Here is a 24,012-nt window from a genome sequence, read left to right as displayed (position 1 = left end):
ACTTGATCTGTGTTTTATCAGTGGAAGTCAAAATTAAACATTGCATTGTATAAAGCATTGATTGTAGTTGATTCAAATACAATCATGGACAAAGGAAGATAACTCCAATTTTAAAAATTACTTGATATTTAGAAGAAAATAAAAATTTTGCAATTTTTCCATTTATAAAGGGGCATAACTCTAGAAGGGTTAAAGTGACGCCACCAAAATTCAAACTTGATCTGTGTTTTGTGGTAATAAGCATTGTGTATAAGTTTCATAACATTTGGTTGAGGCAAACTTAAGTTAGAGAACGGAAACTGAACATTTTGCAATTTTTCCATTTATAAAGGGGCATAACTCTAGAACGGTTAAAGTGACGCCACCAAAATTCAAAGTTGATCTGTGTTTTGTGGTAATAAGCATTGTGTATAAGTTTCATAACATTTGGTTGAGGCAAACTTAAGTTAGAGAACGGAAACTAAAAATTTCCAATTTTTCCATTTATAAAGGGGCATAACTCTAGAACGGTTATGATTTTCAATGTTTTCTGATTAGAACAGGGTATGATTTGGCAAGTGCTGTCGGCACAGTTATACCCGAAAGGATAGTCAGTAACCCCCCTGGGATTCATACAGAATGTCAGGATGTCTTTTTTCAAGTTAGAGATATTGAAATGAAGCTTTTCCTGGCCTTTCAATAATTTCTTTTATTATAAATGATTCATTTCTACATTGTCGCTCTCCACTCTGACAGAAGACAGAGCCAGAGGATCTTCAACAATGAACAAATCATTCATATATTCATTTATAGTGGAAATCTATATGAGGTATATTTAAGATATGGAATAAAAATAAAAACAAAATGCTTTGAAAATGACTTTATAGAATATTTTTTTGTCCACATAAAACAACAGTTTGTAAAATATATGAGCTCATCTTGAAAAATAAAAATGGTGTCACCGTCAAAAAGCAAAGTCTACTTTTGCTGTGGTGAAGCCAGGATTATGAAACCAATTTTATAGTCTCTATTCCTAGTTTCTTAGTTCTATAACATCATGGCTAAGAAAAACATAAGAAAAGTGACTTATTTTGCACATTTTATGGTAATATTCATTAGGCACTTGACAATAAAATTAGTCAAAGAGTAAAGTGACTAGCTCTAGGTAGATCACTGATAGTGACAGTTTGATATTTGTGAAAGAGTCAAACTAGGAGACAAGTTAGCTCTGAAGGGCCCGAACAACTATACATGTATAGTCTATGGTCATGGTATATGGCGATCAATGAATCTATGGCCAATAAAATCATGACCCCCCCTACTTGATCAACCTGAAAAAGAATGACCCCCCCCCCTTATCAGATTCAATTTTTTTCATGACATCCCCCCCCCTTCTTTTTTGCCGCCCCCCTGGAGATAAATAATGACCGGTCCCTTATATGAATAACCAGGAATGATTATACGTGTGCAGACGAACTTACATTTACTTCGTTCGAACTCTGGATAGTTGTTTCATTGACAATCATACCACATCTCCTATATTAGTAAAATTATTGATTTTGCTGATAGAAAAATTTATATTAATGTTTGTAATTCTCGTTAATATAATCAATCAGATACAGATGCTTTAGGCCAAAGTAATTTAATAGTACCAACATGGAAGTCACGCATGTATATGCATAATATGCATATTCTAATTTATTTGTTTCTATATGGATCGGTTGTATTTTAAAAGTCAATTTTAGATAATGTAGGTTTTATACGTACGGAACAACCAGTGTCTTGCGTGATAGACACTTCTTTTTCAAAGTCAGTGTTATTTCTTATTCTAAGAAAATTTGTGTTTTAAAAATATAAGACTTCTTTAAAAAAGAATAGAATTTATATTTCTAAACCAGAAATGTGTATATATGTCTCTGACTAAATTTTGATGTTCGAATATCGAATTTCCGAATAAAACTGGCAAATGGATAAAACTCCTAGGGAAGAGACATGGGGCACGTTATGTAATAACAGTTCAGTCGGGTATGAATTCCACTATTTATATATTTGTTAACACAAGATATCAAATTTTGAGAGAAATATAAAACCAAATGTGTTACAGAGTCCTGAATAGTTTGTCTATTTGTCATAAGAAATTGCTAAATATCTATGATATTATTTAGATATTTTATTCACGGATTACTCCAGTTTACACACGTTGTTATATCTAATTCGTTACAATTCAAAGTCCGTTAAAGGCCAGGCAAGGTCAATTGTACTCTTAATTTATCATACATAACAAAAACAAATGTATGTATTATGTGACTGTATTATGCTATGCTCCATCTCGTACACCATTGTCATGTATTTATTATGATTCCGTGCCTCTTGTTGCATTTGATTATGTCTAAGAAATTTTTTTAATACAATCTTGAATCTTATATTTGGCATATAATTGTTGATCGTTTTACAGATAACAGAGACATATAATACAATATGTCTCTGTTGTCACGCAGGGTGACTTGAGTTACAGTTAGTGCAAGTGAAATGTAGTTATGTATGTCAGGCAGGGTAAGTTGAGTTCGACTTCCAGTTAGTTTGAACTTGAGATACAGTAAGTTTGAACTGTAGTTATGTATGTCACGCAAGGTGACTTGAGATACAGTTAGTTTGAACTGTAGTTATGTATGTCACACAGGGTGACTTAATCGAGATAGTTAGTTTGAACTGTAGTTATGTATGTCACGCAGGGTGACTTGAGTTACAGCTAGTGCATGTGAATTGTAGTTATGTATGTCACGCAGTGTGACTTGAGTTACAGTTAGTGCATGTGAACTGTAGTTATGTATGTCACGCAGGGTGACTTGAATTTGTTAGTTTGAACCGAATAGTTATGTACTATATATAAGACATTATTTTACATGAGCGCTGGGTGCGATGTATTTGGTCGCCCAGTCTGACATGAAATGTTGTATAATAGTTTAATATATATTATGAACATGAATGTTCGTGATTTTAATTTCTTTTATTTTTCTCTTAAAAGTCTCTACGGAAAGCTAAGATTTGCCAGTTCATGTGATTGACGGTTGACGGTAAAATATCGAATCATCAAAGCCAGCACTAATATGAAATACCGCAATATGAGAAATTTCGAGTGTGATGAGTTTCAAATGTTTTTCAGTATTGTTTCCCTTTTTTATTGGTGGACTTATTTAACGGGAAATAGTGTCAAATTTGGAATCTTAAATTTTATTTGAAAGATTATTTCTAGATTTTTTAGGGTATCAAGAATTTCAACTAATATCTTGGCCTTGATTCTAATCGTATCTACTCCTTTGTTTTGTCGAAGTTACTGCGAGCAACCACACCTATATTATGGGTTTTGTCTTATTTATACGGGTATTAGTAAAGAAATGCTTTAAATTCGGACGAGCAGGCGAGGGAGAATTTAATAAGTATTATCATAATTTGCAAGTTTCTTATTTGCCAAACCAAATTAATATAAATGACCATCATGTTCCAACATGAGAGAACCATATGGGAAAAATATACAAACAGCTTATAACAAACCATCTCGTACATTTCAACAAATGCCAGAAGGCGGCTCCTTTTCTAATTTTGAGCTTTTGGTGATTATCTAATGCAAGAGTGCACACGCTGAAATGTCTCGCCTGCGTTACTGACCATTGATTTTATGTTGATAGTCCTAAATAAAAAGCTTTACTACGAGTATCACATAAACTTAACATGATCCAAGAAAAATTAGTTCAAGGTTAGATAAACCAAACTGGAAATACATGTACACCTTACAATCATTCCATACACCACCTATAGTTGACCTATTGCTTATAGTATCTAAGAAACAAACTCAACCATGTAAACTTAACATTGACCAATGAACCATGAATATGAGGTCAATGTCAGATGATACCTGTCAGACAGACCTATACACCTTACAATCATTCCATACACCAAATATAGTTGACCTATTGCCTATAGTTTAAGACAAGAGTGCACAGGCTGAAATGCTTATCCTGCTTTACTGACCATTGATTTTATGTTGATAGTCCTAAATATAAAGCTTAACTACGAGTATCACATAAACTTAACACGAAAATGAGGTCAAGGTCAGATAAACCAAACCGGAAATACATGTACACCTTACAATCATTCCATACACCAAATATAGTTGACCTATTGCTTATAGTTTCTAAGAAACATACTTAACCAGGAAAACTTAACATTGACCAATGAACCATGAAAATGAGGTCAAGGTCAGATGAACCATGCCAGACAGACATGTTCACCTTACAATCAATCTATGCATTAAATATAGTAGACCTATTACTTATAGTATCTAAGAAACAATCTTAACCATGAAAACTTAACATTGACCAATGAACCATGCAAATAAGGTCAAGGTCAGATGACACCTGCCAGTTGGACACCTTACAATCATTCCATACACCAAATATAGTAGACCTATATCTGATATATGGACTTGACCTCGAAAACTTAATATTGTTCACTGATCCATGAAATGAGGTCGAGTTCAAATGAAAACTGTCTGACAGGCATGAGGACCTTGCAAGGTACGCACATACCAAATATAGTTATCCTATTACTCATAATAAGGGAGAAATTAACATTACAAAAACTCTTAACTTTTTTTTCAAGTAGTCACTGAACCATGAAAATGAGGTCAAGGACAATGGACATATCAGGGGCGGATGCGTGATGAGCGTTCCCCCCTTAAATTCGCAAAGCATGGGTTGTCCTCAGCTTAATAAAGAATATTTCGATAATTTTACCTCAAAAAAAATTTCGAAAATTTAAGTTTGTCCCCCCCCCCCTAACCTTAAATCCTGGATCCGCCCCTGCATATGACAGACGGAAACTTCATATCATAAGGCATCTTTATACAAAGTATGAAGCATCCAGGTCTTCTACCTTCTGAAATATTAAGCTTTTAAAAAGTTAGTTAACGCCGCCGCTGGATCACTATCCCTATGACGAGCTTTCTCTGACAAAAGTCGCAGGCTCAACAAAAACAGAACAAAACACAACAAGAGTGCACACACTGAAATGTCTCGCCTACTATACTGACCACTGATTTTATGTTGATAGTCCTATATATAAAGTTTTACTACAAGTATCACATTAACATTTATGATCCAAGAAAATGAGGTCAAGGTCAGATAAATCAAGCCGGAAATACATGTACACCTTTAATACAATCATTCCATACACAGAATATAGATGACCTATTGCTTTAATATAGTATAAAAGAAAGACCAAACCATGGAAATTCTATATTGACCAATGAACCATGAAAATGGAGTCAAGGTCAGATGAACCCTGCCAGACAGACATGAACACCTTAAAATCATTCCATGCATCAAATATAGTAGACCTTTTGCTTATAGTATCTGATATATGGACTTGACCTCGAAAACTTAACCTTGTTCACTGATCCATGAAATGAGGTCGAGATCAGATGAAAACTGTCTGACAGGCATGAGGACCTTGCAAGGTATGCATATATTAAATATAGTTATCCTATTACTTATAATAAGAGAGAAATTAACATTACAAAAAATCTTAACTTTTTTTCAAGTAGTCACTGAACCATGAAAATGAGGTCAAGGACAATGGACATATGACAGACGGAAACTTCATAACATAAGGCATCTATATACAAAGTATGAAGCATCCAATTCTTCCACCTTCTAAAATATAAAGCTTTTAAGTAGTTAGTTAACGCTGCCGCCGCCGGATCACTATCCCTATGTCGAGCTTTCTGCGACAGAAGTCGCAGGCTCAACAAAAATCATAGATGGATACCACTGGGAAACATTATTTAACTTAGAACCATATTTGCAATGCATTCAAATGGCTTCTTTTTTGAAACTGTCTCAAACATTTATCACATTCTAGAAAAGATGATAAAAAGGTAATAATATACTAGTTTTGAGTATTTTGTGAGTACTTGGTGTCAGTATATCATGCAAACTTTCGCATGAAAGTCACAAAGTATCATGAATCAAACCTAACTATTTACTATCCACACTTGTTAAATAAACAAATAAAGGACTAGGCAACAAATAAATTTATTTCAAATATGTAAAATGTAATTCACTTCCATTACCAAGTGTATTTCCTCTGCAAACCCTGAATACATATAAAGCAATCGTTTTCAACTTAAACAATCTTAACATAAATAAGATAAATAAAGTGCTCCACTCAGTGCAACATGATATGACTGAAATGAATTTAATGGCCCTTTAAGTAGTAAAATCTTGCTTAGTCAGCACTTCCTTAAAAATGTACTACTCACCTTTTTTTAATTTAAAGTATAATATGTAATCTCATCAACTATCATAACCTTACTATACTAGAAAATAAAATATCTATATCTACCATATGAGAAAAACACTTCATTTTTTATATAAAAAACTATGCATATATGCTTTCCCATTCTTACAGAAAAAGAGTTTAACAACACTAACGCTGATTTCATGTTTCATAAATACATCTCATATTTCACAAACAATAATACTTGGAAGAAATGTGCACTAAAAATTAAAGACAAGTTTTCATTTTCTTGTTTGACCTTTGACTGATTTTTATGAATATATACATTTCTTCTGCCAATATTCCAATTTACAATAAAACCACACTTAAAAATTTTCTAATATGACTACCACAGTACGTGTCATACATAAAATGACCTGAAAGGATGCAAAAACTAACATATTTTTCATAGCGTATGATAATTGTACATCAATATCTTGTTCCGCACAGGAAAACATGGGAAACTTTACAAATTTGCACAAAACATTGAAAAATGACATTTGAATTTTTTTGATTTTGTTAACTTCCATGTTCTATTTGACCAAATGATTTCAACCTAGAGCAGTTTCTGGCTTTAAAAATGTATTAAGTGTTTAATAAGGCTACCATTGGGGGATGCAGAACGCAGGTTGTGGGTCCGGGTGAAGGACTCCCCAAACAGTTCAGGTAGATCGTTACACATATGCATTTTTATCACAAAAATAAATAAAAGCATACTCTACCAAAACCCAAACTATAAAGGAAGTAAAGGTATATTGTGTCTTTCAGATACAAATCCATTTAAGTCTTTCAATGCAAAATTTTGCATATAAATTTTAATATTTTACGATATTGTTTTAAAACTGTCGTTACCAACAATATATAGCGCTGAATTAATAGATTTATGTGTAAAAGTAGTTGTGAAATCTTCAATATGTATTATTTTTGACTCTTAAAAATACTCAAATTCCAGAATTTTTTGGGGTTTGGTAACCTCAAAGTGAAAGAAACTTGATGAATAATCAGATGTTCAATCTTATTTTTCAATTTTCAATTGAAATATCACAATACATGTAATTGAATAAGTCTGTGCGAGGGTGGATGTTTGCCAAATCTTTCACATAAAGGAGTCAAAACAGGTGAGGGGGCAAATAATATATTTTTTTTTAACAATTTTTCCAAAACTGGCATTATTTTAATTTTTTAACTTTGCTTGCATTGCATGTTTTCTTTGAAGTTCAAATATAGTAATTCATTTTTCTTTCTTTTGGGGTTTTCTTTAGAGAAAAGTATTATATGATTGACTAAATAAATTATTTAGACTTATTCTTACTATTCCATAACACTTTTCATTAAGTTCCTTTAACTCAAGTGTACAGAATATCCTGCACAGTCCTCAAACTATTTCTATAAACAAAGGGAATTAAACCTTTCAGGTACCTAAAATGACAATATTTCATGAAGTTTGTTTTCGGGCGAAACTTTGTCATATTCGTGCAACTTAATATCAATTTAAAGTTATTGTCCGATTAAATGAGAACATTGGATCATGACAAATGCACTATTACTTTCATCAGTGTGAATTTTTATTAAGTATTGCACATACAGAAGTATATTGCAGTTTCCCAGCTGCATGATGTTGTGAACAGTGAATCGCATCTGATTAAATTCAGCGCTTTTGCGATTCCTTTGTTGCTGAATCATGCATACTTTGGCACACAAGCTCCTTGCTTCTTAACACATTTATAAATACTGGACATGGTTGTTAAGATAATATGTTGTAGATTGCAAGGAGCGATGGATACTTGAAAAATATTTAACTATAGGATATTTTTTTTGGTGAAAAGCTCAAAATTTTGTTCATTTTCATCAAAATTTACTGTTTTCAACTTTTGGATACTGCATGCAAAATTTGGATGTCTTTTGTCATTTGTGAGGTCCCAACATATTATTACATTGTTGCATATGATAGCAAAAAATAAAGTTCTGGATAATAATAATAATAATAATAATAATTCTTTATTTAAAGAGGGTTACACAGTTAGCTATAAAGCTAATCTTCCCTGAGGCCCTCATGATTTACAATGAAATATAACAAACAATTACAAAATATCAAACAAACACACATATATGAAAAAATGAAATAAAAAATTGTTATGAAATATACAATTTTCAAAACAGGTAAAAATTACAAATTCATATAGTATTGGCATCATTCAAATTACCTCAACAATATCTTAAGTTTGAGTAAGTGTGTGAAAATTATTACACATATAAAATTACACACCTTCTTAATGTTCCAACAAGTAATTTTTTAAATCTTTTTTGAATGAGCTTGTACTTGAGGTTGATTTTTTCAGGGATGTTGGTAAGTTATTCCATAAAATAGATCCTGAATATATAAAAGATTTCTTATACAGCTCTGTTTTGGCTTTTGGAACTTGTAAATTTTTGCAAGGCGCATTCCTCAAACAATATTGGTTTATTTCTGGCATTTCTTTAAATTTTTCAGTGAGATATATATACAGGGTCTTCGTTCTTAAGACATTTCTGCATCAAAACAGATTTGTGGTATGAGATTCTGTTCTCTACTGTCATCCACCCAAGCTGTTTAAACAGTGGAGCTGATGATGAAAGTGGATCAGCATCTAAAATATAATACATGTATAACCAAATTCCACACTGTTGTAAACTTTATATACAAAAAGGTAAAGTGTACAACTTTTAGTCTAGATTGAAGAGCTGAAATTCAAGTTTCCTGATATATTTTTTTTAAATGACATCGAATGAAAAACTTTTTTTTATTAATTTTTACCAAGGTTGGGAACAACAAATATCCATTATTGCAGATACAAGTTTTTTTTTTACAGTATCTCTGTATGTTGAGTACCTTTCTGGACTTTAGCTTCTTGTATGAGTGCCTAGTCAATATCAGCCATTTCTAAAGTGAAAATATGTGAAATAAAAATTACAATCTTGTTGCTCAAAGTAATTATTACACTTCAAACTTTCAAATTAATCCATGAATATATCATTAAATAAAATGCTCCGCAGGGCGCAGCTTGATACGACCGCAGAGGTCGAACCCTGAACAGTTGGGGGAAGTATGGACACAACATTCAAGCTTGATACAGCTTTGGATTTGGATTGTGATTAAATATTTGACACAGCATAGGTTTCTAACACAGATTGAATGTGGTCTAAGAACTTAAAAATTTTAAATTGGACATTCACCTATTATGGTCCAATATCCAAAATCTAAATACATGGTTAGATTCAGCATATCAAAGAACCCCAAGAATTCAATTTTTGATGAAATCAAACAAAGTTTAATTTCGGACCCTTTTGACCTCAATGTGGACAAAGTTGATAACGGGGCCCAAAAATCAAAAATCTAAATACATGGTTAGATTCAGCATATCAAAGAACCCCATATATTCAATTTTTGTTGAAATCAAACAAAGTTTAATTTTGGACCCCGATTTGGACCAACTTGAAAACTGGGCCCATAATCAAAAATCTAAATACATGTTTAGATTCAGCATATCAAAGAACCCTAAGAATTCAATTTTTGTTAAAATCAAACTAAGTTTAATTTTGGACCCTTTGGACCTTAATGTAGACCAATTTGAAAACGGAACCAAAATTTAAGAATCTAAATACACAGTTAGATTCGGCATATCAGAGAACCCCAATAATTCAATTTTTGATGAAATCAAACAAAGTTTAATTTTGGACCCTTTGGACCTCAATGTGGACCAATTTAAAATGGGGCCCAAAATCCAAAAACTAAAGGTACACGGTTATATTCAGCATATTAAAGAACCCCATGAAATCAAGAATAAAACCCCATTGAAATTGGTCAAGAAATAAGCAATTTATAGGAAGTATCTTCTTTTGCACAATCCTGTGCTATTAAATATTTCTTGCTATTGCGCAATACTGTACAATTGACAATTTCTTGCTATTGCGCAATATTGTGCTATTGGATATTTCTTGCTATTGCGCAATACTGTGCAATTGAAGATTTCTTGCTATTGCGCAATACTGTGCAATTGAAGATTTCTTGCTATTGTGCAATACTGTGCAATTGAAAATTTCTTGCTATTGCACAATACTTATTATATAATAATTTACACATCCTGTTTGGTGTGTATCTCCTACCATATCATTATTATTTGATTTTAAATATAAATCAGAAATAACCAACTTAAAATGGAAAATTTTAAAAGAAACAAAAAAGGAAAAAAAGAAAAAAAAAGGAAAAAAAAATAAATCCCCCCCCAAAATTTTTTGAACCCCCATTATGATTCATCACCCCCAAACTCAATCCCAGCCTTCCCTTTGTGGTATGGTACCTTGCAGTACAATTTCAGAGAGATCCATACACTTGAACACAAGTTATTGTCTGGAAACTAGAAAAAAATGTGTTTTTTGGCCCCTTTTTGGCCCCCAATTCCTAAACGTTTAGGGCAATTACCCCCAAACTCAAACCCAGCTTTCCCTTTGTGATATGGAACCTTGTAGTACAATTTCAGAAAGATCCATACACTTACACACAAGTTATTGTCATGAAACTAGAAAAATGCTTGTTTTTTGCCCCTTTTTTGGCCCCTAATTCCTAAAATTTGGAGGCAATTACCCCCAAAATCAATCCCAGCATTCCTTTAGTGATATGGAACCTTGTGGTACAATGTCAGAGAGATCCATACACTAACACACAAGTTATGTCTGGAAGTTACAAAAATGCTTATTTTTGGCCCCTTTTTGGCCCCTAATTCCTTTACTGTTATTACCATAACCCCCAAAATCAATCCCAACCTTCCTTTTGTGGTATTGAACCTTGTGGTAAAATTTCATAAAGATCCATTCACTTAAATTAAAGTTAGAGTGCGAAAACCAATGTGTCTTCGGACGACGCCGGACGACGACGACGACGACGACGACGACGCCGACGCCGCCGGACGACGACGACGCCAACGTCATACCAATATACGACCACAAAAATTTTTTTGCGGTCGTATAAAAATAATAAAAAAAAACAAATTAGGTGTTCAATATATCCCTATAAGAATGATTAAAGGTATAAAAATGTAAAAGTAGTCAAATAGTTCCCCACAGGCAAAGTTGACCTTTGACGGTTTTGGAAAATTTTTGTTATGTTTCATTTATTTCGATGCCCCTAAATGTTTTAAGCACTAAAATTTAACTTGTCAGGTCATCTAGTCTACTCTCACGGTCCATTCCTTTGGCAAACTAAAAAGTCTAAAATTAATATTGCTTTTGATATATATATAAACGTCAAAGACACTTATATTTCGTTTGAAAATAAAAAAGTAAAATTATGACAAAATGACCTGAAAATTTTGATTCGCTGTGTTTATCTAAGGGTGTTGACTTCTCCCAAGTCCAAACTATTATACTATTTAATCCTTACCATGTAGATCCCTTCATTTGATGGGTTAGGTACCATTTTCGATTTTGGGCCTCCCATTGTTTTAAAGAGGGTTTCTCCGTTATCATTTCACAGACCATACTTCTGCAACAATTGTAAGCTATTTTTCTATGGCATTCAGAGTAATTTAATGACTGAAGGGACGAAAGTTCAGATCTAGACATGTGGAATTGCCCCAAAAAAGGCAATTTTACTTAAATGGACAGCAGGTAGATCTCAACATTCTTAACATTTCTGCCCTTGTCAGATTTTGACTACTCATAGCAGTTTTCAAGTTAATAGACAAAACTTGCATTTTACCCCTATGTTCTATTTTTAGCCATGTCGGCCATCTTGTTTGACAGACTGGGTCATCACACATTTTTAAAACTAGATACCCCAATAATAATTGTGGCTAAGTTTGGTTAAATTTGGCCCAGTAGTTTCAGAGGAAAAGATTTTTGTAAAAGTTAATGGATGACAATGACGGACGAGGTGAGCTAAAAATGAAACGGTATAGTATTACATATAATATAAATAAATATAAACAATAAATCATATAAGAAACAAAATGAAAATTGCTCAAAACAGGCAATGACAGCAATTATGTCATATAAATAAAATCTAAACTTTGTTAAAGAGACTGTTTTTTTCTTTACTAGTTGAGATTCTATAACAAAAACAATCACAATAAAATAATATATAAAAATTTATAGACAAAAGGAAAACGAAAAATCTTTAAATGAAAAGACATTTAATAATTGCACTCCGTTCATCTGCATAAAATACAGCAATAAAAATCTTCTACCAATATAAACAAGCTTTCTGAGAGTATTGCATGGCAATACATAGTCCCCTACCGGTTAATAAACTGCTTCTCCAAGTGCAGCTGGATACGACTGCAGAGGTCCAACCCTGAACAGTTGGGGCAAAAATGGACACAATATTCAAGCTTGATACAGGTCTGAATTTGGATTGTAATTAAATATTTGACACATTATAGGTTTCTGACACAGAATAAATGTGTCAAAGAACTTGAAATTGGTTGTATGATTTGAATTTATATTCAATTGAAGATTTCTTGCTGTTGTGCAATACACTGTGCTGTTGCGCAATACTTAGTAAATCTGTTTTCAGACTATATACAAAGAATTAGCAAAATAAATTGACCCCCAATTTTTTTCTTTGGAAAATTGACAATTTCTTAAATCTTGAGGGAAAAAAAAATTAACCCCCCATAAAAATTTTTTTTTTACCCCCCCCCTCCCCCCCACCTTTCAAAAAAATTAATTTTGAAGAAATTCACTTTTTGTAAAATGTGGTACAAATTAAGAGACATCCATACACCTAAACACAAGTTATTGTCTGAAAACTAGAAAAATGCTTGTTTTAGACCCTTTTTGGCCCCAAATTCCTGAATGGTTTGGGCAATTACCCCCAAAATGAATCCCAACCTTCTACTTGTGGTAATGAACCTTGTGGTACAATTTCAGAGCAATCAAAATACTTAAACACAAGTTATTGTCCTTAAACTAGAAAAATGCTTGTTTTGGCCCAAAATTCCTAAACGGTTGGGACCAATCATCCCCAAAAACAATCCCAACCTTCCTTTTATGGTATAGAACCTTTTGGTTAAATTTCATAGAGATCCATGCACTTAAACTAAAGTTATTGTCTGGAATCCAAATGCATGATTAGAATTTATATTCAATTGAAGATTTCTTGCTGTTGTGCAATACACTGTGCTGTTGTGCAATACTTAGTAAATCTGTTTTCAGACTATATACAAAGAATTAGCAAAATAAATTGTGACCCCCAATTTTTTTCTTTGGAAAACTGACAATTTTTTAAATCTCCAAAATAAATAACAGTTGAAGAAAATTTTCTTTTGAGGAAAAAAAATTGCCCCCCCCCCCCCAAAAAAAAAGAAAAAAATTTACCCCCCCTTCCAAAAAAATTAATTTTGAAGACATTTTCCTTTTGTAAAATGTGGTTCAAATTAAGAGACATCCATACACTTAAACACAAGTTATTGTCTGAAAACTAGAAAAATGCTTGTTTTAGACCCTTTTTGTTACCCCCTCCCCAAATTAAATAAAACAGTGTCGAAAACTGATTATTTGCGTGAATTTTCTAAGTCCGAGGACCATTACTCTGCAAAATAATCATCAGAACCAATCAAAAATTCGTACTTGATCTGTAACTTGTCATGGTAAAACTATATATCAAATATCAAATCAATATCTTCAAGCATAACAAAGAAAAAGTGCGGAAAACTGATTAATTGCATGAATTTTCTAAATCCAAGGACCATAACTCTGCACAAAATCATCAGATCTGAATAAAATTCGAACTTGATCTGTAACTGGTCGTGATAAAACTATATACCAAATATCAAATCAATATCTTCAAGCAAGAAGAAAAAAAATGTGGAAAACTGATTTACCGGACTGATGGATGGACAGACAGACATTCAAATTAGAATGAAAGTACAGTATTAATGACAAACAATCTTACCAAATACAAAAGGTTTCAGGCAAACATTCTCAGAAGAGTTGATTTTACAAGGTGTCATTGTGTAACAAATAGAAAACAAGAATGCACACACCGAAATGTGTTGACTGCTTTACTTATCGCGATTGAACTAATGTTGATAGTCTGTAATATAAAAATAAGATGTGGTATGATTGCCAATGAGACAACTCTCCACCAGAGACCAAATAAATGTCTAACACTAAAATATCAATCAATACATATGGAACATCAATGGATTTAGTGTAAAGACATCATTAACAGTCAGAGAAAAACATGACCTTTTGAAGGATTTAATTCAAGTATCACATAAAGTAAACATTATCAATGAACCATGTAAATGAGGTCAAGTTCAGATGAACTCTGCCAAACAGACAAGAACACCTTATGTATGCTAGACATTTTCTAAATTTAGGCATTTTGTAAAATGACTGAATTTTACGGCAATTTATAAAATGCCTAACCTTGACAGGCATTATATAAAATGACTAAAAATACCTAGTCATTTTGTAAAGTGAATGAAATTTTAAAACAAAATTCAACCTATTTGGTAAGATTCGTGTAATTTGTAGAAAAAAAGATATCATTAAGATACATATGACTAAAATACAATATCTTGCAAAGAAAATAACTAATGGTTCAGTAAAATTAAATTTAATCTCTTGAGTACCAGCAGGGACAATTTGTATCACTGGTTTGTATTAGTGAAACTATGTTAAGTATATATACTCACTGTATTTCAGAGAGTAATTTTATGAAATTCTTGCCATGATGACAAAAGGACTTATTGTTCTTACAATAGAACAAAATTTACAAACCAATTTTTTGAAAAAACTAGATTCAAAATGGAAGAGTGTAACATAAAGTGGAGATAAAGAAGGATTTTTTTGTTTGACTGATTGTTGTTTGTTTGCGCTCAGTAGGAAATATTTCATGCATAATTAGGATGAGAACAAATTGATAAGTAATCAAATAGGCAAGTTCTGGAATAGATTGACCTGGATTAAGGACAAGGCATCAGATTAACCCCATAGCATGTTTTTCACCATACAAGGCTGTATTTGGTTGTGATGCAGAAATATGAGTATTTTAATCTTCACTGCCTCAACGAATTTATGGGTCATTTAAATCTGACGAATTAAGGGGACAGTAATAAGTTAACCAATTTAAAAAATCTGGAAAATCGACCAAGAAGAGACAAATCAAGGTTACAAACTTAACCTGAGGGAATCGCATGAACTCCAAAAGAATTGAGATCGATGGCTTCGACAGGGTAAGCATCTACTGCTTTGCATGCATCACCCATCATGTGAAGATCTTCTTCAGTCTGCTGAATGTTCTGATAAGCCAACACCTTTAAGTATACCTAATCATACTAATGTTTATATTGAAACTTTTGGGAACACATGGAAAAGAAAATATTAATCTGTGTAATGTTTGCACAACCTAATATATTTCAGACGTTAAGTGTTTTATCAGAAAAAGTTTTGACAGAGCTCAATGTATCAAAAATCAAAATATTCAATTATATGGTTAGGTTTCACAAAATGTGGACTAGTAATTTTTTGGGGCCCTTTATAGCTTGCTGTTCGGTGTGAGCCAATGCTGTGGTTGAAGGCTGTACCTTGACCTATAATGGTTTACTTTTATAAATTGTAACTTGGATGGAGAGTTGTCTCATTGGCACTCATACCACATCTTCCTATATCTATTGTAGTGCTAAGACCAGATTTAATGCCAAACAATGTATTTGCAAAATAAACTGTTGACACAGAGATATGTCTCACCTTTTTGTAATTTTGATATCATAATGGAAATATTGAATCCAAATGGCAATATTTAAACATGTAAACTATGCAAAACATTCAAAGTCAATGAAACATGACTTAAGGTGCAGGACCAAATAATCTCCATGGAAATGAGATGTACCAATGATAATACATCTGCATACCAAATATCCTTTACCTACCACTAGTGGTTCCCCTGCTTCCCCATAAGCTGACCTAATGTTAAACTAATACATGTTAAGTAAGCAAAAGTTTCAAAGTCAATAGACCATGACTGAGGGGGTGGGGCCAAACAATATCTATGGAAATGAGATGTGCCAATGCTAATACAACTGCATACCGGATATCATACCACTAGTAGTTCCCCATTAACTGACCTAATCACAAACTAACACATTGTTGAAGCCGCCGACAGAAACAGCATACCTAAGTTTTGATTTTTGACTCCGTTAAGGCGACACAAAAATAAGAACAAATGTTTAACAGATCTTGCTATCCAAATATTTATGAAATAACAAATAATTGTCGAGTTCAGCGATTGTGGGAATTTTAAATAATTCAGTAGAATTTATATTTTACTATAAAAAGTCTTAAAACATGTAAAATGCAAGCATTAAAATTCAGCAATTATCAAAGATAACACTGCTATGTTGTTTAATACTTTCAACAGCTCAGTTTATGTGAACATTTCATTCTATAAAATAATGCCTGAGGAAATAAGTCAATTTATAAAAAGTCCAGAACCTTACTGTAAAATGCCTGTAACATATTCATACCATACACCAAAGATAGTTTGCCTGTTACTTATAACATAGGAGACACAGACCTAATTATGAAAACTGAACATTGACCAATGAACCATAAAAATGATGTCATGGTCAGATAAACCCTGCTAGACAACATGTACACCATGCAATCATTCCATACATCAAATATAGTTGACCTACTGCTTATAGTATCTGAGAAACGGACATAACCATGAAAACTTAACATTGACCAATGAACCATTAAAATGAGGTCAAGGTCAGAAGAACCCTGCAAGACTGACATGGCTACCTTACAATCATACTATAATAGATATAAGAAGATGTAGTATGAGTGCCAATGAGACAACTCTCCATCCAAGTCACAATTTGTAAAAGTAAACCATTATAGGTCAAAGTACGGCCTTCAACACGGAGCCTTGGCTCACACCCAACAGCAAGCTATAAAGCGCCCCAAAAATGACTAGTGTAAAACCATTCAAACAGGAAAACCAACGGTCTAATCTATATAAAGAACTAGAAACGAGAAACACTTATGAACCAAATCAACAAACGACAACCACTGAAAGTCATGGTGTGTATTTTGGCTAATATTTTTGCAGTCTTCACGCTTAGCCACAGGCCCAGCAGCCCAGGCTTGTAAAATTGCTTTCAGGCCTGTAAAAATCATCTCTACAGCCCAAAAAGATCTAACTATAATTTTCCAAAAATTGAGCTACGGGCCTGTAGATTTAAAAGTTTATCGTGAAGACTGTTTTTGTTAGTGTTAATTTGTATATAAAATGTTTTACTTTTTTCAAGGATTTGTTTAGTACTATACAAATCCTTGCTTTTTTGAAAGAAAATTTAAATGATGCATTTTTGTAAATTAATTTTGTTATTTTTTACCTATGTTGTGTAATGTACTAAACAGTTACAGTTTGATAAAAGTAATTACTTTTTTTTTATATATATTATGACGTCATGTTATTGTGACGTCAAATTATTATGACTTCATTACATTTCCAAGGAAGTAAATCTATCTCTCACCTGGCATTTTTGCAATTAATTGGTAGAATGCAACAAAAATATTTCTGATAGTTTTTGGCAAAAAAACAAAAAAATGGGAAAAAATTCTCATACAAGGACAATAACTTCTACCATGAGTTATTTGACAATTTCAGTCAGGTTGACTTTTAGCAGATCTTGTCCTGATGATCTTTTTTCGCTTTTTTCGCTTTAAACAGTTTGTCTTTATCCGCTATAGTTACCTAGGTAAAACATGAAAATGGTTGAAAAATTGTATTTCTAGGGCCATAATTCATGTTGTTTTATTTGTAGATCTTGTCCTGTTGATCATTTTTGTTGTTTACATTTTCTATCTATCTATTATCATTCTGCTGAAAAACACAAAATGGGTAAAGCTTCTTTCAAGGGCAATAACTCCTATAAGGGGTCCAAAGATGATTTTGGCCATCTTAACATTCATAAATCATATACAAATACTGAAAATACTTCAAACCCATTTCATATTGTTGAAATGGAAGATGATATTGATCTTGCTGTCGAAAAATGGTATGAACTTTTTGAACAAGTTACTGACAAGCATGCACCAATGAAATTTGAAAGATTGAAAACATATAAACAAGCAGAATGGTTCAATGAAGAAATTAAAATTTCTATTCAATACAGAAATATGTATCATTCAAAAAAAGATTGGGTAAACTTTAAAAAGTGGTGAAATAAAACAACGTTGTTAATATTTAATGCAAAAAAGAAATATTATCAAAACACTATATCTAGTTCAATAAAATGTTCCCTGCATTGCACATATTTTATCTATTCAAGGCGCAAGGGCAATAACTAAAAAAAGCACTTTTTTTTTGTTCTTTACAACTTTTTATTAATATCTTAAGAGAAATAAATGGTGAATGTGTCCATAGGACACAGATGATGCCCCCGCTTGCATATAACGTTATAAAGGGCCATAACTCAAGAACTGCAAAGGTGACACTACCCAAATTTGAACTTGATCTGAGTTTTGTGGTAATAAGCATTGTTTATAAGTTTCATAACATTTAGTTGACATAAACTTAAATTAGAGAACAGAAACGAAAAATTCAGAAATTTTTCCATTTGTAAAGGGACATAACTTTAGAACGGTGAAAGTGAGACCACCAAAATTCAAACTTGACCTGTGTTTTGTGGTAATACACATTGTGGATAAGTTTCATAACATTTGGTTGAGGCAAACTAAAGCTAAAGAACGGAAACAAAAAATCAGCAATTTTTTCATTTGTAAAGGGGCATAACTCTAGAAAGGTATAAGTGACGCCACCAAAATTCAAACTCGATCTGTGTTTTGTGGTAATAAACATTGTGGATAAGTTTCATAACATTTGGTTGAGGCAAACTAAAGCTAAAGAACAGAAACGAAAAATTCAGCAATTTTTCCATTTGAAAAGGGGCATAACTCTCAAACGGTAAAAGTGATGCCACCAAAATTCAAACTCGATCTGTTTTTTGTGGTAATAAGCATTGTGAATAAGTTTCATGACATTTGGTTGAGGCAAACTAAAGTTAGAGAGCGGAAACCAATTTTGGGACGTACGGACGGACGTACAGACATACAAGGGAAAAACTTAATGCCCCTTCCACTACAGCGGGGGCATAATGAAGGCTTCAGAGCAAATGCAATGTGATTTCCATTATAATTTATATTTCCAAGGGGCATAACTCGTTAAAATATTTGATCAGAACTTATATTCGAAAGTGTCAAAGATATTGCTGATATAAACCTATGATATAAGTTTCATAAAATTCTGGCATGAATTGAACACATGACATTGCAAATTTCCATATAATCAATATTTTCAAGGGGCATTACTCTTTTATAAATAATTGATCGGCACTGATTTTTGAACTCTTCAAGTACATTGATGATATTTACCTATAAAATAAATTTCATAAAAATCTGGCAAGAATTGTACACATTAGAGCGCTTATAAGGCAATTTTCCATAAAATTAATATTTCCAAGGGCATAACTCTCTTAAAAATTATTGATCGGCACTGATTTTCAAATTCGTCCAAGACATTGCTTATATAAACCTATGATTTAAGTTTCTTAAAATTCTGACAAGAATTGTACATATGAGAGCACTAACAATGCAATTCTCCATATAATAAATTTTTCCAAGGCCAATAACTCTTTTAAAAATAATTGATCGGCACTGATTTTCGAACTCGTCCAAGACATTGCTGATATAAACCTATGATATAAGTTTCATAAAAAATCTGGCAAGAATTGAACACATGAGAGCACTAACAATGCAATTTTTCATAAAATTAATGTTTCCAAGGGGCATAACTCTTTTAAAAATAATTGACCAGCACTGATTTTCAAACTCGTCCAAGACATTTTTAATATAAACCTATGATAAAAGTTTAATAAAAATCAGCCAAGAATTGTACAAATGAGAGCACTAACAAAGTTTTCAAGGGGCATACCTCTTTTAACATGAGGCTCTCAAGAGCCTGAATCGCTCACCTGTAATTTTTTGCTTAAATCTTTCATTAATGATTATTTTTGCTTTTTAATATATATTAATGAGTGGCTTAAAAATTCCATTGAGATGATCTTTGTATCTGTCATATTTTCTTCAAAAGAAAGGAAATAAATTTTACCCCTATGTTCCAGTTTAGCCATAGTGGCTATGTTTCTTGACGTACAAGAAAATAAAATACAAAATTTATACTAGATACTCTGAAACTCATTCAGCCCAAGTTTGGCTGAAATTGATTCAGCAGTTTCAAAGGAGAAGATTTTTTAAAGTAAGCAAACTAGATGAACAAATTGTGAAAAATTGTCTTTAAAGGGCAATAACTCCTTAAGGACACATTTGACAATTTTGGTCATATTAACTTATTTGTAGATCTTACTTTGCTTGAACATTTTTGCTGTTCACAGTTTATCTTTATCATTAATAATATTCAAGATAATAACCAAAAACTGCAAAATTCCTTAAAATTACCAATTTAGTGGCAGCAACCCAACAATGGACTGTTAGATTCATCTGAAAATTTCATGGCTGATAGAACTTGGCCTAATGAACATTTTAACCTCTCATCAGATTTGCTCTAATTGTTTAAGTGTTTGAGATATATTAGCCAAAAACTGCATTTTACCCCTATGTTCTATTTTTAGCCATGGTGGCCATGTTTTTTGACGAAACAGAAAATAAAACATAAACTTTATTCTAGATACCCTAAGGATCATTCAGCTTAAGTTTGGTTGGAATTAGTTCAGTGGTTTCAGAGGAGATTTTTTAAAGTTAGAAAACATGATAAACAAATTGTGTAAAATTGTCCTTAAAGGGCAATAACTCTTTAAGGGGTCAATTGACAATTTTGGTCATATAAAACTTATTTGTAGATCTAACTTTGCTGAACATATTTGCTGTTTACAGTTTATCTTTATATCATTAATACTATTCAAGATAATAACCAATAAAATGCTCCGCAGGGCGCAGCTTGATACGACCGCAGAGGTCGAACCCTGAACAGTTGGGTCAAGTAGGGACACAACATTCAAGCTTGATACAGATTTGCATTTGGATTGTGATTAAATATTTGACACAGCATAGGTTTCTGACACAGAATGAATGTGGTCTAAGAACTTAAAAATTCTAAATTGGACATTCACCTATTATGGTCTAATATCCAAAATCTAAATACATGGTTAGATTCAGCATATCAAAGAACCCCAAGAATTCAATTTTTGATGAAATCAAACAAAGTTTAATTTTGGACCCTTTTGACCTCAATGTGGACAAAGTTGATAACGGGGCCCAAAAATCAAAATTCTAAATACATGGTTAGATTCAGCATATCAAAGAACCCCATATATTCAAATTTTGTTGAAATCAAACAAAGTTTAATTTTGGACCTCGATTTGGACCAACTTGAAAACTGGGCCCATAATCAAAAATCTAAATACATGTTTAGATTCAGCATATCAAAGAACCCTAAGAATTCAATTTTTGTTAAAATCAAACTAAGTTTAATTTTGGACCCTTTTGACCTAAATGTAGACCAATTTGAAAACGGAACCAAAAATTAAGAATCTAAATACACGGTTAGATTCGGCATATCAAAGAACCCCAATAATTCAATTTTTGATGAAATCAAACAAAGTTTAATTTTGGACCCTTTGGACCTCAATGTGGACCAATTTAAAAACCAGGCCCAAAATCCAAAAACTAAATACACGGTTAGATTCAGCATATGAAAGAACCTCAAGAATAAAACCCCATTGAAATTGGTCAAGAAATAAGCAATTTATATGAAGTATCTTCTTTTGCACAATACTGTGCAATTAAATATTTCTAGCTAATGCGCAAAACTGTACAATTGACAATTTCTTGCTATTGCGCAATATTGTGCTATTGGATATTTCTTGCTATTGCGCAATACTGTGCAATTGAAGATTTCTTGCTATTGTGCAATACTGTGCAATTGAAAATTTCTTGCTATTGCATAATACTTATCATATAATAATTTACACATCCTGTTTGGTGTGTATCTCCTACCATATCATTATTATTTGCTTTTAAATATAAATCAGAAATAACCAACTTAAAATGGAAAATTTTAAAAGAAAAAAAAAGGAAAAAAAGAAAAAAAAAGAAAAAAAAAAATCCCCCTCCAAATTTTTTGAACCCCCTTATGATTCATCACCCCCAAACTCAATCCCAGCCTTCCCTTTGTGGTATGGTACCTTGCAGTACAATTTCAGAGAGATCCATACACTTGAACACAAGTTATTGTCTGGAAACTAGAAAAATGTGTTTTTTGGCCCCAAATTCCTAAACGTTAAGGGCAATTACCCCCAAACTCAAACCCAGCTTTCCCTTTGTGATATGGAACCTTGTAGTACAATTTCAGAAAGATCCATACACTTACACACAAGTTATTGTCCTGAAACTAGAAAAAATGCTTGTTTTTTGCCCCTTTTTGGCCCCTAATTCCTAAAATATTGAGGCAATTACCCCCATCATCAATCCCAGCCTTCCCTTTGTGGTATGGTACCTTGCAGTACAATTTCAGAGAGATCCATATACTTGAACACAAGTTATTGTCTGGAAACTAGAAAAATGTGTTTTTTGGCCCCTTTTTGGCCCCCCAATTCCTTAACGTTTCGGCAATTACCCCCAAACTCAATTCCAGCTTTCCCTTTGTGATATGGAACCTTGTAGTACAATTTCAGAAAGATCCATACACTTACACACAAGTTATTGTCATGAAACTAGAAAAATGCTTGTTTTTTGCCCCTTTTTTGGCCCCTAATTCCTAAAATTTTGAGGCAATTACCCCCAAAATCAATCCCAGCATTCCTTTTGTGATATGGAACCTTGTGGTACAATGTCAGAGAGATCCATACACTAACACACAAGTTATGTCTGGAAGTTACAAAAATGCTTATTTTTGGCCCCTTAAATTCCTTTACTGTTGGTACCATAACCCCCATCAAATCAATCCCAACCTTCCTTTTGTGGTATTGAACCTTGTGGTAAAATTTCATAGAGATCCATTCACTTAAACTAAAGTTAGAGTGCGAAAATCAATGTGTCTTCGGACGACGACGCCAACTTCATACCAATATACGACCACAAAAATTTTTTTGTGGTCGTATAAAAATCAAAAGGGAGCTCATGTTGATAGAAATAAACAATTCACCAAAGTTTCTTGCAAATTGGTGAAATTGTTTTTTGAGTTATTGTCCAAAAACTGGAAAATCCCCCCTTTTTTAATGAATAAAACCCCAAAACTCGGAAACGGTAAATCCGAAATTTATAAAAAACGAAAGGGAGCTCACGTCAATAGATATAAACAATTCACCAAAGTTTCATGCATACTGGTTAAAGTGTTTTTGAGTTAATGTCCGACAAGTTGACGACTGACAGACAGAAGGACAGACGGTCAACGGTATACCATAATACGTCCCGTAAACGGGCGTATAAAAAAATAATATCTTATCGATAATTTAATCACATAGAAGATTGAGTTTGAAAATGATGCTTCAATGAATTAGAACATGATAAAAAGCTAATACAAATGAAACTTATATTACAAATGGTGTATTGCATATTTAAAATTTCTGTCATAATAATAACAGATTAGATAATGTATTCTCTAAAGTAAAATATATTCAAATTATAAGC

At 32.6% G+C, this 24,012-nt stretch overlaps 1 protein-coding gene and 1 long non-coding RNA gene across 2 annotated transcripts in view; both read right to left on the bottom strand.

The window, feature by feature from the left end:
- LOC127729843 (probable C-mannosyltransferase DPY19L1) overlaps nucleotides 1-24,012 on the bottom strand; it is a 368,682-nt gene that overhangs the window by 33,182 nt on the left and 311,488 nt on the right. The gene's annotated exons all lie outside the window — the stretch shown is intronic.
- Nucleotides 6,056-23,987, bottom strand: LOC127729848 (uncharacterized). Its single transcript, XR_007994855.1, has 2 exons — nucleotides 21,495-23,987; nucleotides 6,056-9,528 (listed from the first exon to the last, which is right to left on the bottom strand). It is a non-coding gene; the product is annotated as an uncharacterized LOC127729848 (long non-coding RNA).

The sequence above is a fragment of the Mytilus californianus genome, unplaced genomic scaffold (genome assembly GCF_021869535.1).
Source record: "Mytilus californianus isolate M0D057914Y unplaced genomic scaffold, xbMytCali1.0.p SCAF_2, whole genome shotgun sequence".
Taxonomy (NCBI): domain Eukaryota; kingdom Metazoa; phylum Mollusca; class Bivalvia; order Mytilida; family Mytilidae; genus Mytilus; species Mytilus californianus.
The sequence above is the reverse complement of the archived record's forward strand: the minus strand, read 5'-3'. Positions and strand labels throughout refer to the sequence as shown.